At 44.6% G+C, this 13,748-nt stretch overlaps 1 protein-coding gene across 1 annotated transcript in view; it reads left to right on the forward strand.

The window, feature by feature from the left end:
- cbarpb (CACN subunit beta associated regulatory protein b) overlaps window positions 1–13,748 on the forward strand; it is a 198,197-nt gene that overhangs the window by 122,055 nt on the left and 62,394 nt on the right. The gene's annotated exons all lie outside the window — the stretch shown is intronic.

Genomic DNA, 13,748 nt, shown 5'->3' on the forward strand with positions numbered 1-13,748 from the left:
TATAATGGGCTACTAATTCAGTATTGGCCATTTTACACCAGCTCTCGAGATTAAAATTGTCCCCAGTTGTATGAAATGGAACATGTCCCTCACCTTGAGCGCAAGTTTAAAATAGACTGAGACCATTATATGTCTAAACAACAGTGTTGCCACCTAGTGGGCTGAATTTTACCAGCCCTTCGGCGCGACGCGGCACAGCGCGGGGACCAGTAAAAATGCTGCAGGGAGAGGTCCGCCTCGACCCACGACATTGAGAAGGGCCCGCCACATATTACCAGCGACGGCGGGACCTCAGTGCGGCCCCCACCTCTCCCGGCCTGGCGGCGAGCCCTTCATCAGCATATGTAAATAAACATGTAAAATATTTAAGTAAACTTACCTGCAGGTGGCGGCCGTCCCACTCCGATATTACGGCTGCCGTTAGTACTCCGCGCACCTTCGGAACTCCATACGGAGTTCCAGGCAAGAACCTGGTGGGGAGGAGGGAGGAATAACATTTACAGGGCGGGAGGGGTGGAGGAGCAGGGAAATCAAATTTTATTGGATGTGGGGATTGTGGGAAGGGGTTGAAGGGCAAAAGATTGGAGGTTGGGGGGAAAAGTTCGGGTATTGGGGCAAACAACTAATGGTCATTTCATTGCCTGGATTGACCATTGGGGGGGGGGGTGGGTTGGGGAAGGGCCTCCATCACTTATCTTTCAATGTATTAAAGATCTTTTATACCCTTTAAAAATTAAACTTCTTTGTAAGGCCTTAGAGCCCTTTAAAAATGGCGCTGGCGCCTGTGCATTTGCGCCGGACAACCTTGCCGGGGATGCGGAGTCAGCCCCCTCTACGTCATCAGGGGCAGCCACTCCACCCCCTCTATTTAAATGAGCCCCCGCACCTAATATCACGGGGGCTCAGGGATGGCGCATCCGCATGGGATGCACGTCGTTCTCAGAGTGCGCCGCCGCAAACTGCAGCACACTCATAAAATTCAGCCCCATGTGTGTATAGACGAGGAGATGACTCTGCGCATCATTTGAGGATAATTTTAATTCTGATTGCATGAGTATAGACAGGATTTCTGTCATAGTGTCTTGCATTCTAACTCATAGTCTGTCCTCAGTTCAATCTGCACATGATCCCAATTTTCTAATAGAATGCATAGTCCTTTTACACAGCCAGTATCCCAGCTAGGAAATAATGAATTACACTGCAGACTGCTTGAACTGCAGCCAACAATATACTTTGATAAATATCATTACAAACAAGTCTGCTTAGCCTCTTGAGTAGAGTTATTTATTGCATTTCACTGAACAATAAGGTTGCCACCCTATTGATTGTTTTGGACTCTCCAGGAATGAAAGATGAATCTCCTGGACACTGTTCCAACTAACCCAGGAGTAAAATCATAGGGGCATTAAAAGAAGTCTTTTTATTTCATATTTTGAACACTTTTGTTTATAAAAATATGGGAGATGGAAAAATGGTTATTTGACTGGAAATTGATGGCAGGAGGTCATGTGTTGAGACCTCAAGGAATGCATCCACGAGAGTTGGTAACCCCACTGACCAATGGCATTCTGTTTATACCACATGTATACAATATGTATTTTTCAAAACAAGTATTGTAATCAGAATCATCTTGATCTAAAATGTTATAGTGATATTGTGTACTTAATATCCTTTTCTATTCCTGCTGCTTCTTCAAAATATTTTGTTTCAGTACAGAGTGCTGTTGGACCTCTTGGAGGGATTGCTGACACCGACAGTGTGGGGAGTTGAATTAACATGTAAAGCTGAAATGCCCGTGGGTTAAAATCCTTACCAGTACTGAACTTCCATTCAGTGAACTCTCAATTTAAGTTCAGCTGAAACTGCTCGTAATTGTCTTTAGTCTTAAAGAGACTGAACCTGAGGCAGCAGAAGCGCAACAATGACCGATAAAGCAAAAATATTGAAAGACAGAAATAAACAGAAGGAAATTAATGTTAGTATTTTGTAACTATTGCGGGTTTTATTTTATAAGGCGCCGCAATCGATGTATTACTAAACTATAAGGGTGTTGCTCCTCGATAGGTGCCCGACAATGTGCAGTGTATATGACTAAGCCACAGACGTGACAGAGAGGGACAGAGAATGAGAAAGCAAGACAGAGGGGGACAGGGAGAGAGAGGGGAATGGGGGAGGGGGAGAGAGACAGAGGGGTCAGCGCAAGAGAGGGGAGGGGGAAGAGAGAGAGAGAGAGAGTGTGGACAGGGACAAGTTTGGGCTTTTCGGCAGGCTTTTAAATAAAAATCAGAACCCACCGGAAAAGCCCAAACTTGTCCGAAATGGAAGTGCTGTTTCTGCTCAAGCACCTGTCAGTCAGCTCTGAAAGTGACAGCTGTGATTTTTTTTGAAAAGTTGGACTGGCTTGGAAGAAGAAGTCAACAGGAAATTTCTCATCCCTGAAATTACCAGTCACTGACACCAAAGTCTTACCACGGGCACTGATGTCCGTGTATGGACATGTTGCTGACCCCTGGTGGGCTCGCGAAGCTGGAGGGCCAACCAGAGGCCTACCAGCTTGAGCGGAGCAGCATCCTGCAGTAAAGGGTAAGTAACTGAGAGGGCACTTCAACATGAAGGTGGCTCTCTCCAACTTTTTTAAAAATTCAAATAAAAAATAGAAAAAGGAGCCAAGCCACCACTGTCGGGGGTGGGGTGTGGGGAATCCCTCTGCAGGGCAGTCTTTTGCTACACCTGTACCCAGGCAGGCAGGGAGGGCCCATAGGCCTGCCTGGCACTGGCACCATGGCCTGCCACTGGGTGCCCGCCACCAGGCAGCTAAACTGTCCCCCATTGCGTCGAGAAAGTGGAGACTGACTTGAAAATCCAAGTCAGCCTCCCTGAACTGCCCTTAACTAGGCTCTTAATGAGCTCACCTTAATGAGCCTAATTGGCTGTGCGCCTCATGGAGACAAGCAGCCCTGCTGGGCCCCGAACCCACCTTCCCTAAAATGGCTGGCACCAGGAAAGGGCTCCTCGGTGAGGCCAGAAAATTCTGTCTGGTGTTGCCTCGCTGGTGCCAGGGTAAAGAATACCATGGAACGGGTACAGTGTTCTGGGTGGGAGGCAGGGGAAAAATCAGAAGTCGTAGTCCATGTTGGAACCAACAACATACGAAGAGAAAGGGTTGAGGTCCTGTAGTTAGAGTTTCTGGAGCTAGGATGGAAGTGAAAAAACAGTACCTCCAAAAGGTGGCAATTTCTGCATTACTCCCAGTGCCGCATGCTAGTGAGTGTAGGAATAGTATGATCAAGCACTTTAACGCATGGCTAGAGAAATGATGCAGGAGGGATGACTTCCAATTTCTGGGGCATTGGACCAGCTTTGGGGCAGAAGAGACTTGTACAAGATGGTGGCTTGCACCTCAACAGAGCTGGGGCCAATGTCCTTGCCGGGAAGCTAACTAGCACTGTTGGGAATAGCTTAAACTAATTTGGCAATGGGAGGGGCACCAGGATGATTGAGAGGAGAAACAAGATTCACAGAAAACTGGGACAGAATAACAGCATTAGAATAAAGAATAGTTCAGAATTAGAAGCGATCTGAAGGGGGTGGGTGGGGGAGGGGGTGGGGTGGTGCAAGGCAAACTAGAATGCGTTTGGAGTACATGTGTGTAAATTGCACAGACGTGCTAAATAAGGTTGGTAAGCTGCAGGCCCAAATTGCCACAAGGGATTATGATATAGTGGCAATAACAGTGACCTGGCTCGTACAAGGGGAGGATTGGGAACTTACTATTGCTGGCTATAAAGTATTAAGGAAATATAGGGAAGGAAGAAAGGAGGGGGGGTGTGGCACTGTTGATTGAAGATAGTGTTGGAGCACCAGAAAGGGATGATGTACTTGAGGGTTCTAAGACAGAATCTATTTGGTTATAAGCATGGAATAATAGAGGAGCTCTTACACTGCTGGGTGTATACTGTAGGCCATCAAATAGTGGGAAATAGATAGAGGAGCAAATTTCAGAGCATACACAAACTATAGAGTACTGACAATGGAGAACTTCAGTTATCCTAATAAAAAGACTGGGGAAATAACAGTGTAATGGGCAAAGTGGGGACGGGTTCCTGAAATATGTGCAAGAGAAATTTCTTGATTAGTATGCTTTCAGCCCAACAATAAAGGAAGCAGTGCTGGATTTGGTTCTGGGAAATGAAGTGAGACAAATGGAGCATATTTTGGGGGTGGGGGAGCATTTTGAAAATAGTGATCACAGTATCATTAGGCTTAGAGTAGTTATGGAAAATAACCAGGAACAATCAAATGTGAAAATACTCAACTGGAGGTGCATTAATTTTAGTGAGTTGAAAGGTGATCTGGACTGGAATCAAAAATTGACAGGTAAAACAGTAAATAAGCCATGGGAGGAGATAGTTCCAATACAGACTACACACATTCCCACAAGGAGGAAAGGAAGGGCATCCAAAGCTTGAGCTCCCTGAATGACTATAGATATAGAGCTTAAAATGAAACAGAAAAAGGAGGTTGATAAATTTCAGACTAATAAAACAGTGAAAAAGCAACCTGGACATGAAAGTATAGAGCAGAACTGAAAAGGGACACAAGGAGGGCAAAGAGTATATGAGAATAGATTAGTGATGTCACAGTAAAAGAGGAGGTGGTAGAGAAATTGAATAGGATAAAAATTAAGAGGAGGTAATTAAAAGGCTGACCGCTCAAAGTAGAAAAGTCACCTGGTCCAGATGAGCTGCATCCAAGGTTGCTGAGGGAAGAAAGGGTCTAGATAACGGTGCCTCTGGTCACAATCTTCCAATCCTCAGTGGAGCCAGAGGACTGAAGATTGTAAATGTTGCACCCCTGTTCGAAAAATGGGGAGAGGGATAAAACTGGCAATTACAAACCAGTCGGCCTCACGTCAGTGGTGGGGAGACTTTTTTAAAGACAATAATCTAAGATAAAATGAATTGCCACTTGGAAAAATGTGGGTTAATAAATGACGTGGATTTATTAAAATCTAACTTGATTGAGTTCTTTGAAGTAATGGAGAGAGTTGATGAAGGTCATGCTGTTGACATGTGTATGGACTACAAAGGCTTTTGATAAAATACCACATAATTAACCTATTAGCAGTATTCGTGGGATTAAAGGGGCTGTAATGCAATTGACTAAAGGATGGAAAGCCGAGAACAGTGGTGAATGGTTGTTTTTCAGACTGGAGGCAAGTATAAGTGGTGTCCCCCAGCGGTCAGGATTGGACCACAGCTTGTTTTATTATATAATGATCTGGACTTGGATATACAGGCCATCATTGCAATGTTTGCAGATGACACGAAACTCAATGTAAACAGTGAGGAGGATAGTAACAGAGAACATAGACAAGCTGGTGAAATGCAATGAAGCATAAAGTGATGCATTTTGTTAGGAAGAATGAGGAGAGGTAATGGAAATGATATGGTACAATTTTAAAGGGGGTGCAGGACAGAGGGATCTTGGGTATATGTACAGAAAGCTTTGACGTTGGCAGGACAATTTGAGAAGGCTGTTAAAAAGACAGATCCTTGGCTTTATAAACAGAGGAATAAAGCTAGATTTTCAAATCAGGATCGGGAACCCGACGCCCGGAATATTTCCGGGTCCTAATCCCACGCTGCCACTGTTTTTAAACGTAAATGCCCTAACTGGGCTGAAGGCGAACTTGGTGCCCAATTAGTGGCATCGAGTGTCACCAGGAGGCAGGAGCTGCCTGCAGAGCGTGAGCAGCCAAGGTAGATAGCAGCCATGATGGGGCCTGCCGCTGCATTGCTGATAAGAGCAGGCAGCTCCTTAGAGGGCCAGCAGCCTCGCCGATCATAAAAGTGGCTGAACGGCCAAATGGAAAGTAAAGCGCACAATCTGGTGCAAGATTCCCCAGATCCTGAAATTTTTCATCACCAATAAAAAAAAATGTTAAGCCTGCCTGTTTTGAGCCCGACAGCTGTGCACTAACGTGCACCAGACTGTTAGAGCTCGGTGTTCTCACCTTTTGAAAAATGTCTTCTCGGCCTCCCCGGCCCATTAACAAGCTCCTCAAGGAAACGAGCGAGTTCCCCATTCCCCCAATCCCACCCTGTCTTTGTAAGTTGCCACGCTATAGGAAAGCGATTTTCAAATCACGCTCGTATCCCTTCCCGACCCCACCAGCAATTGAAAATCCTAGCCATAAGAGTACAATATCAAGGACGTTATGCCAAACCTTTATAAATGACTGGTTAGGCCCCAGCTGGATTATTGTGCCCAAGTCTCATCACCACACTTTAGGAAGGCCTTAGAAAAGGTGCAGAGATTTACTGGAATGGTACCAGGGATATGGGACTTCAATTGGAGAGGCCAGAGAAGCTGGGGTTGTTCTTCCTAGAGTCGAGAAGGTTAAGGAGAGATATAGCCAGGGTAACCCAATTGGCAAAAGAACTAGAGGCAAAATGAGGAGAATTTTTTTTTATGCAGCAAGTTGTTAATATCTGGAATACACTGTCTGAAAGGGTGGTGGAAAGAGTTTCATTAATAACTTTCAAAAAGGAATTGAGAACTAATGATAAATAAAGTTTAGTGATTGGCAAACTGGGATTACTTGGGTCCCAGGAAGTATCTGATTCCCTTAAGGGAGAGAGCTTCTCACCTAAGGACGATTCTTATATTAAAAATTGAATTTGTTCCTGGTAAGCGCTTAAAGGAAGTAAATGACAGGCTATGTGGAAAGGGCAGGGGAGTGAGACAAATTGGATAGCTCTTTCAAAGAGCCAGCACGGGGAGAATGGCCTCCTTCATTGCTGTATCATTCTCTCTTTGAACACCTGATTTATTGACTTTGTGAGTGAGCTACTGTTCAGGCAGTACATTGAGATGAAGGGCTGGTACAGCATAACTGATTTTTAAACTCGCTGCTGTTACTGGAGGCTTGCCAGCAGGATCACTGCATACACTTCTGATCAGCTACGTTATTAAGCATGCTTGCGGGACCATTGCTTCAACATTACTGCAGAATGGGCAATCTTGTGAAGATTTAGCACACTGCACTTCATCTTGAGCCTGTGGGTAGACGTCGGGGGAGGAGTGAAAAGTAAAAAAAAAAAATCGATAGGTAACATTGTAAACTTTTTATCACTCCAGGATTCAGTTCTCAAGGGGAAAAAGGGGAGGGTTGGGCAGGGGTGAGAGATGCCTGTCCAGGCTAACAGACAACAATTTAATAGTCAATAGTTTTTGCTTAACTACTGCTTAGTCTGGGTGCTCATAGTAGAAAGTGGGTGACAAAAGATGGAGTCATGAGTCCTAGAATATTTAAAAAGGATTGTAAAAATCATGAAATAAGGACAACAACAACTTGCCTTTTATATAGCACCTTTAGCTTAGTAAAATATACCAAAGTGCTTCACAGGAGCACAGTGGCGCAGTGGTTAGCACCGCAGCCTCACAGCTCCAGCGACCCGGGTTCAATTCTGGGTACTGCCTGTGTGGAGTTTGCAAGTTCTCCCTGTGTCTGCGTGGGTTTCCGGAGCACCTGGTTTCCTCCCACAAGCCAAAGACTTGCAGGTTGATAGGTAAATTGGCCATTAGCAATTGCCCCTAGTATAGGTAGGTGGTAGGGGAATATAGGGACAGGTGTGGATGTGGTAGGAATATGGAATTAGTGTAGGATTAGTATAAATGGGTGGTTGATGGTCGGCACAGACTTGGTGGGCTGAAGGGCCTGTTTCAGTGCTGTAACTCTAAAACTAAAAGGACAGATTACCGAAAGCTTAGTCGAAGAGGTAAGTTACGAGGCATCTTGAAAGGATAAGAGAGAATCAGAGAGGGAATTCTAGAGATTAGGGCCTAGGCAGCTGAAGGCATAGCCACCAGCAGTGGAACAATTAAAATCAGGAATGTGCAAGAGGCCAGAATTGGAGGAGCGTAAAGATCTCCGAGGGTTGTAGGACTGGAGGGGATTACAGAAATAGGGAGGGGAGATTTGTAAACTAGGGTGAGAATTTTAAAATTGAGGTGTTGCTGGACTGGGAGCCAATATAGGTCAGCAAGCACAGGGGTGAAGGGTGGACAGGACTTGGTGCAAGTTAAGATACAGGCAACAGAATTTTCAATGAGCTTAAGTGTATGTCAAATGCTTAAGAAATCAAAATACATTGTAAAAGGTTTTCTTCAAACTATATTTAACTATATCGCACCAACTGTGCTGCCAGCCTGGGTGAATCCATGAGAGGCAACACATGACACCACTACAATTGAAAATGCCTGTCACAGAGCCACCTCCAGACATAACTGGCACAGTATAATGCATTTATCCATAAAAGTTTTTGATGAAGCTTACGCACATATATATACACCTATGTTACACTATATGACACATTTAAGACAATAGATTTTTTGTTTTGAGTTTTGATACTAACATTTTTGATTTTTCGCAATTAAAGATCAGAAAATAACAATTCCTTTGGGATCTCCCTCCTTTCGGTGGTATTGAGGTTAAAAAGAAGAATGGGATGCACATTTTCTTGCACCTGAGTGCCCCCCCCCCCTATTTATCTATATTTATCTGTACAGACCTGGGAACACCTGCATAGGACTATTCAAGGAAAGAAAGACTTGCAATTATATAGCACTATTCATGACTTCAGGGCATCCCAAAGCACTTTACAGCTAATGAAGTACCTTTGGAATGTAGTCACTGTTGTATTGGAGGTAATGCAACTACCAATTTGCACACAGCAAGCCCCCACAAACAACAATGAAATAATGACTAGATAATCTGTTCCAGCGGTGTTGGTTGAGGGATAAATATTGGCCACAGCATTAGGGAGAACTCCCCTGCTCTTCAAAATAGCACCATTAGATCTTAAATGTCCACCTGAAGGCAGACAGGCCCTCAGTTTAACGTCCCATCCAAAAGAGAGCACCGCTTACAGTGCAGCACACCCTCAGTACTGCACTGGGGTGTCAGTCTAGATTTTACATTGAAGTCTCTGGAGTGGGAAAACTACCCTTGTGGTTCTGCTTCACTAGAAAGGCAGTGACAGAGACATGGAATCTGCTGCAATTTGACCCAAGGAGAACATTCTTCCAAGAAGGGGAAGTTGTCCAGAAACCCAAACAGGACACCCCTCCTTTCCAGCACTTCCTACAGAAACCCTTCTAACAAATACCATCCCCTCTGCCCAGGATGAAATCCAACCCCCTTTAAATATCAGTCCTTAAAGAGCTAAAGGTTATTGCAGAAAATAAAAGCTCATGGTGTAGGGGGTAACATATTGGCATGGATAGAAGATTGGCTAGCTAACAGGAAGCAGTAGGCATAAATGGGTCATTTTCTGGTTGGCAAGATGTAACGAGTGGTGTGCCACAGGGATCTGTGCTGGGGCCTCAACTTTTTACAATTTATATAAATGACTTAGATGAAGGTATGATTGCTAAATTTGCTGATGACCCAAAGATAGGTAGGAAAGTAACTTGTGAAGAGGACATAAGGAGGCTACAAAGGGATATAGATAGGTTAAGTGAGTGGGCAAAGACCTGGCAAATGGAATATAATGTGGGAAAGTGTGAAATTGTCCACTTTGGCAGGAAGAATAAAAAAGCATATTATCTAAATGGTGAGAGATTGCAGAGCTCTGAGATGCAGAGGGGTCTGTGTGTCCTAGTGCATAAATCACAAAAGGTTAGTGTGCAGGTACAGCACGTAATTAGGAAAGCTAATAGAATGTTATCATTTATCGTGAGGGGAATTGAATACAAAAGTAGGGAGGTTGTGCTTTAGCTATACAGGGCATTGGTGAGAACATATCTGGAGTACTGTGTACACTACTGGTCTTATTTAAGGAAGGATGTAAATGTGTTGGAGGCAGTACAGAGAAGATTTACTAGACTAATACCTGGAATGGGCAGACTGTCTTACAAGGAAAGATTGGACAGACTAGGCTTGTATCTGCTGGAATTTAGAAGAGTAAGAGGCAACTTGATTGAAACATATAAGATCCTGAGGGGTCTTGACGGGGTGGATGTGGAAAGGATGTTTCCCCTTTGTGGGGGAATGTAGAACTAGGGGGTCACTGTTTAAAAATAAGGGGTCAACCATTTACGACAGGTGAGGAGAAATTTTTTCTCTGAGGGTCGTGAGTCTTTGGAATTCTCTTCCTCAAAAGGCAGTGGAAGCAGAGTCTTTGAATATTTTCAAGGCAGAGGTAGATAGATTCTTGATAAGCAAGGGGGTGGAAGGTTATCGGGGAGGTAGAAATGTGGAATAATCAGTTCAACCATGAACTTATTGAATGGCAGAGCAGGCTCGAAGTTGTCGAGTGGCCTACTCCTGTTCCTAATTTGTATGTTTGTATGTTCGTATGTACATGCGCATATAATTTCCCTATTCTTTTGGCAGTGAACTCATACCAGCAGTCTCTATGGGCAGGTGTTCATGATGAATATTTAATTATATTTACCATGTGCAGTTTTGGGGAACACAAAGCTCACTCCTCTCCTGTCCTGCTGTTTTAAGCAGTTTAATTAAACTAATAAGTCTTTGATTAAAATTCAGCCACAAGCTTTTTTTCTTCTATGAAAGATATTAGCATGTATGCAAATCAATACAGGTGACCTGGATTGTCTGAGTGAAGATGATACCATGTATATGGTATCTTGTGCTGATCTATTCTAGATGGTTTTTTTTCATTCATTGGATGTGGGCATCATTGGCATGGCCAACATTTGTTGCCCATCCCTAATTGCCCTTGATAACTGGTTTGCTAAGCTATTTCAGAGGGCAGTTAAGAGTCAACCATATTGCTGTGGGTCTGGAGTCACATGTAAGCCAGAACAGGTAAGGATGGCAGATTTCCTTCCCTAAAGGACATTAATGAACCAGATGGGTTTTTTTTTTACAACAATCAACAATGGTTTGATGGTCACCATTAGACTAACTTTTAATTCCAGATTTGATAATTGAATTCACATTTCACCGTCTGCCGTGGTGGGATTCGAACCCAAGTCCCCAAAGCATTGGTCTGGGTCCCTGGATTATTAGTCCCGTGACATCACCACTACATCACTGCCTCCCCCTGAAGTGCTTTCGAATAACAGGATCACAAAATTTTAGTGTGAGAATCTTCACATATCTCAAACTGATCAGGATACATGAATAACTCTCAATTAGATTCCAGTTAGCATTATTTTTGCATAGATAATAACGGGTGTTAAAATCTGTAGAAGATAATCATTAAGAGGAACTCCTTGGTCTGAATTTTATGCCGCCCCAGCAGGTCAGATGGTGGCGTGGGGGCGGCGTAAAATTGAGCGGGAGGCTCCGGGAGGCCTACCCGCCCCGCTCCCGCCTCCGGTCAAGTTTATGGCATCAGGTGGGTGGGATCTGCCCGCCTGCCCGAGGTCAATCAAGGCCCTTAAGTAACCACTTAAGGGTTTTACCCATGGCAAGCAGGTGTGCTGGGGACGTGAAAGTCCACCCGGCAATAGCTGCCGGCCTTTCTGCACCCTTGGGGGGGGGTCATGGCAGTCGGGCACAGAGTACCCGATTGAGGGCCGCCACCCCCCCCCCCCCCCCTCCAAACCGACCACTCCAGCCTCACCAGGGAAGGACCGATTTCCCCCTGGTGAGGCAAGCCCAACTTACCTGGACTCCTGGCTCCATCAGGTCGGCTGGGCTGCAGTCCCAGCACTGGCTACCGCTTCCGGTGGTGTTGCTGGGACTAAGAGCTGCCCACTGATTGGCCAGCAGCTCACTGAGGCGGGACCTCCTCCCTCAAGCTGGTGGAAGTGCAGCCTTGGGACAATTAAAGCCCAGGCATCCGTAAAATGCAGGATGGATCCCTGGGCTAGGCGGAAGCAGGTTCACCACTTACTTTTACGTCGGTGGCAAATTCCTGTCCGCCTAAGGTAAAATCCAGCCCCTTGTTATCTTATAGAACTGTGCAGAACATGTACTGTTGTAATCCTACATTTGCACATGCCTGGTCAGGATAATAGAGATTTGGACATTTTATGCCGTGCAACATGCAGAGACGAATACACAGGGAATGTATGGGCATTTTAAATGCTGGGAATGGACACAGGATTAAAGCCCTGTCTATTCACCTCTAATGCTGGATACTAATTCTGCCAGGCTCACGGGATGAATGTTCCTCACACTGACAGTTGGATGTGTTATGAGTAAACTGAGTTTAGATCGTCTCAATCCAGTTCTTAGTAAGCATGAGTCCACAGTAAAGAACTGTCCATAACATAGTCCTAATTGACATAAATATAGCAATCTCACTATGAGCAGTCACAAGAGTGGCTGCTGTAAGAAATGGAAATGTCACATTGGTGCAATAGGGAGTTCTGTTTGTGAGTATCTTGTCAGAACAGTGTAGGGGGAGTCTTTTTCTGGATGTTATGTGTCTGTTCTGACAGTGACATTAGATATAGAAAATCTTCCTTTCCCAACACTGGCATCCTTCAGTTTGATCAGCACACACAAATCCCCAATGAAAAAACAAAGTCCTTGAATAAATGCCTGTCCATCGCTTTTCTGTTTACAGTATTACATGAAGCTAGACATGTAAACACTGAGCAAGGAGGTGAGTCACAGGAAATGATAATCAACCTGCACGTCTTTGGCTGTGGGAGGAAACCGGAGCACCTGGCGGAAACCCACGCGGTCACGGGGAGAACTTGCAAACTCCGCACAGGCAGTACACAGAACTGGGTGGCACAGTGGCGCAGTGGTTAGCACCGCAGTCTCACAGCTCCAGGGACCCAGGTTCGAGTCTGGGTACTACCTGTGCGGAGTTTGCAAGTTCTCCCTGTGACCGCATGGGTTTCCGCCGGGTGCTCCGGTTTCCTCCCACAGCCAAAGACTTGCAGGGGATAGGTAAATTGGCCATTGTAAATTGCCCCTAGTGTAGGTAGGTGGTAGGGAGTATGGGATTACTGCAGGGTTAGTATAGATGGGTGGTTGTTGGCCGGAACGGACTCGGTGGGCCGAAAGGCCTGTTTCAGTGCTGTATCTCTAAAACAAAACAAAAACAAAACTGAACGCGGGTCGCTGGAGCTGTGAGGCTGCGGTGCTAATCACTGCGCCACTGTGCTGCGATTGATTGACAGAGAGCGCCCAAATTTTCATCTTGCATGTATGGGATAGCAGTGCACCAGGGACATGAATGAAATACAATTGCAATGCAATTTTAAAAAAGAAGCATTATGTGGTTTTACTCACCAAGAAAAAGGAATGAAATACAAATGACAAAGAGAAGTTGTGCAATAAAGTGCTAGGCTGTGCAAGACTTTGTCCTTTAAGAATTCTACCAAATAAGCAAGCTGGCATAAAATATAACTGTAAACATTGGAGGATCCACCGTAACTAACTATAAACCTGTTCTGCAGTTACATCACCGAAAAGAAACGAATGGGAATGCAGTGTCTTCAAAAACCTACACGGTGGCAAGTTCTGGTGCCACCAGCTGCACTTGCACTACAGCATGCACGTTAGGCTGACAGCAGTTCAGATAAACCGTAACAAAATGTTTTACAGAGTTTACTATACTTCATAATTTGAACTTTTAAAACAATTTTAGAGGCCCTTTGAGTGTTCAAAGACATTTTCAGCTGCCAACTGTCAACTAACAGTCAGGTATGTTCTAATAAATGTAGTGAGGGTTGTTTAAAAACAGTTTTAAAATGAATAATTTTGTAATCTTGACAGTTTTTCATCTGATGCAGATTTGAAACAGCTA

The sequence above is a fragment of the Heterodontus francisci genome, chromosome 36 (assembly GCF_036365525.1).
Source record: "Heterodontus francisci isolate sHetFra1 chromosome 36, sHetFra1.hap1, whole genome shotgun sequence".
Classification (NCBI taxonomy): domain Eukaryota; kingdom Metazoa; phylum Chordata; class Chondrichthyes; order Heterodontiformes; family Heterodontidae; genus Heterodontus; species Heterodontus francisci.